Raw genomic sequence first — 3,669 nt, forward strand, 5'->3', positions numbered from 1 at the left:
AGGAAATGCTTTTTACATTTCAAGTTGTGTCTTTTGAAACCAAATTTGAAACCAGAAACATACACACACCGAATAAAAAGACAAGCATTTTTTTAATCTCACTCTTTAATCAGACCAGCCTTCTCTTGTTTTAGGTCAGCGAGAATTCCCGACGTTGTTTCTACTTTTCTAGATGCCGCAATAGTGAGAGAAAGAATATGTCAGAGGTGTTATTGATTTATGTCTTCAAAATCAGATGTTTGCATACTGAGTGATTAATATTTCTCGCGGTGAAACAGTCATGGACTGAAAGGCGCGGTGAAACAGTCATGGACTGAAAGGCCGCTCAGAAAGGAGGAACCCAGTGCTCCTGAAGGAGAATTTAAAAGACAGATTGCAGTTTGCAAGTGCACACAGAGACAAGAAAATTTATACTTAGACACATGTCCAGTGGTTTGATGAAACTACAGTAGAAGTGTTTGACCATGTGACCAGAGTATTCAGATATTTTCTTCGCCTCCCTCCTTTACGATTCATCTTGATTTGAAGAATCAAAAATCACCCCAATAACTGAATGAACCACCTGGAAAGACAAAGACTTATTTGTTCCCATTTTGCTGGTTAAAAAAGTAAAAAAAAACAACCTCAAATTGAAGGTGGGATTTTTCAAAATTAGATGATGCTATTAGCCAGGTGAAAACCAGCCTGTTTTATCTTTTGCAGATGGTCTGGACCCGAGGCTAGTTTTTAATGTTACCCAATCGCTAACATATGCAACCGTTGAAGCTATGAAGCTAACCGGAAATTTCCTGCGCTTTGGAAAAGTACAGATCTGAAAGCAGTGGCTGTTGTTGTTAATTCAGTATTTGTATTTGGATGCGTGGCCAACAATAACTGAACGGCTTCGTTCTCTTCCTTTGCCGCCTTTTCTAAAACTGCAGGCAGGTTGCAATTCTAAAAAAGCGCAGAAAAGCACATTGTTCTCAACTTCTTCTGCTCGCTAACTAGCCATGTAGAAACCAGAGAAATCCAAGAGAATGGGAGAAAACCCAGACTGAGTTTTTAAAGTGTGTAGGAAGACAATAGCAAGGGAAATATTTGAAGGTTTTTACACAGTTTTACTGAAGGTGCCTGCAAAGGAAGCAGACACATGTTTCACCAACCTGACAGGTATGACTTGGATTTTTTTTTTTGTGGCATTTGATTTATCTTAGACAACAGCAGTTAATCAGAGGTTATCCAGATAATCTGACTGTCCTCATGAAACCTGTTAATCATCATCATCATCGATATCATCATCAGTATCCAGTCACGTGTCAGCATTCACTAAAGCTACAAGAGCAGAGAGTGATTCTTGGCTATTGAGCTGACACACTTCTCACTCTAATCCTTTTAGTGAATTTAAATGATTGCCCCTGCAGAGACCAATCACAGCCAGATGAATTAATCAAAGGGACCAATAGGGATCGTTGAGGAACACTTCATCAAAGCCATATGACTTTAGTTCCTCTTTATTATCTCCAGACCTGTTTACCACAGTCTGGTTTCAGTCTCTGAGTTGTTGCCCAATTGCATGCATATTCTGAACACAGACCTTCACTGCGGCCTGTCTGACTGTGGGATTTTTTTCTCCCTCCTGCTCACAGTTATGCAATGTTTTTGCTGGCAGCCAGCTTTTATTCTATGTCAGCCATTATAATCAGATGTATGATAGTAGAAACAAACTCAGCTGCATGATCCTGTAAATGTCTGTATATTCCCCTGATTGTTGGCAATCTCCTCATTCTGTTACGGGAATCATGCTCTGTCTTGCATAGAGGTTTTATTGCAAGCCAGATTAGAAAGAAAAGGGGAATTGGAGTAGTTCTGCATTGCACTGAAGGTTCAGTTTAATAATGTACTGTAAATATGTATTGCATTATGATAGTCAGTAGTCAAGGAGTGGGTCATTCTATGACTACCTGTCTAATAAAAGTCAGAATTTTTATGCTTTAAGTCTGTAATTTGCAATTTGGTTGTCTTAAGCAATTATGCGGCACAGCAGAGTCCAAGCTTGACTCAGTTCTACTCCACTGTTGAATTTTTGTATAGTTTTTCACAGCTTCTTCTCCAGGGGTATGGCTTTAACCTGTTCTCCCCCGGTCTACCCTGACCAGATTCGTCTCCAATTGCAGACATGACGCGGTTCTTTCCCCTTTTTTGATTCTGGTTCAAGCTGAACATAGCCATGTATTACAAGCAGATAATTTGATCAGCAACAGACTGCAGCTGTTGATTGGCTTGTGGGTTTACGTTGACATCTCTGCCACTATTTTCAATCTGGAATGAGACCCAGTAGTTGGCCAGACAGGCAAAACTTGGAAGTCCAAACCTTTTTATCAATTGCGGCAGAAGAGCACAGACAGCGTCAACAGGACATGGCAACTGGCAACAGACAAATATACTAAGAGATTTTGGAGAAACTAAGCACGCCAGGGTGCGCGCTCAAAACTGTTGCACGTGATGGCAAAACTAACCCGGAACATCACTCTGAAAATTCAGGATTTTCTAATCAATAGCTGCAAAAGCAAATGAGGTTGATTAGCAGTGCTGGCCTACGACTGATGGTGTCATAACATGCTACGGTGAAATATCATTTCTGTCACTGAATATCGAGCACATCATGACAGTCATGTATGACACTCATGTGACTGTCAGACAGCAACGGCTTCTTAAGTCAGAGGCCTCCTCAGATTTGCCCCATGACTGATTACCAGCCCACAGCATGACCATCCGCATCAACACGTTGAAAATACTTGGATGACATGAGTTGATAACTTTTTATTTCCCTTTGGGATCAATAAAGTATTTCTGAATTTCTGAAGAGTGGATACAGTTCATGTGTTCAGGCTGAAACATGTTCAGTGGAAGCTCAGAAATTAGTAGCTACAAGCCAAGAACAAAAATAGAACTTGCAATATCTCACCGACATTGTGTTCTAAATCAGATTCCAGAATACAGTCGCCTATCTTGGAGATGATTGTTGTTTTCCTCAAACCACTGAGGTTAAGATGCTTAAACTACAACTTCTAAAACTGGTAAAGCATATTATTCATTTGATCTGCTGTGTATCTCTTCATTTAAACATCCTTTTATTGTTTTTACCTGCTTGACCATGCAGGCTCACGGGAGCTGGTGCCTATCTCCAGCGACAAGTTGCCAATTCATCATTGGGTAACACAGAGAGACACAAGAAAAACAATCATGCACACACACACACACACACACACACACACACACACACACACACACACACACACACACACACACCCACACACACACACACACACACACACACACTCACACACGCACCCCCCACACACACACACGCATGCACACGCACACACACACACACACACACACACACACACACACACACGCACACAAACACACACGCACACACGAGCCCCCCCCCCCACACTCACACACGCATGCACACGCACACACGCACACACGCACACCCCCCCCACACACACACACACACACACACACACACACACACACACACACACACACACACACACACACATTCAGATCTTAGGGAAATTTAGAAAGGCCAGTTATCTTATCAGCCATGTTTCTGGACTATGGGAGGAAGCTGGAGTACCCAGGGTTTGAACTCAAGACCTTCTTCTTGCTTCCTGCTACTTT

This window comes from Poeciliopsis prolifica, unplaced genomic scaffold (genome assembly GCF_027474105.1).
Source record: "Poeciliopsis prolifica strain line A6 unplaced genomic scaffold, Auburn_PproV2 SCAFFOLD051, whole genome shotgun sequence".
In the NCBI taxonomy this organism is placed as follows: domain Eukaryota; kingdom Metazoa; phylum Chordata; class Actinopteri; order Cyprinodontiformes; family Poeciliidae; genus Poeciliopsis; species Poeciliopsis prolifica.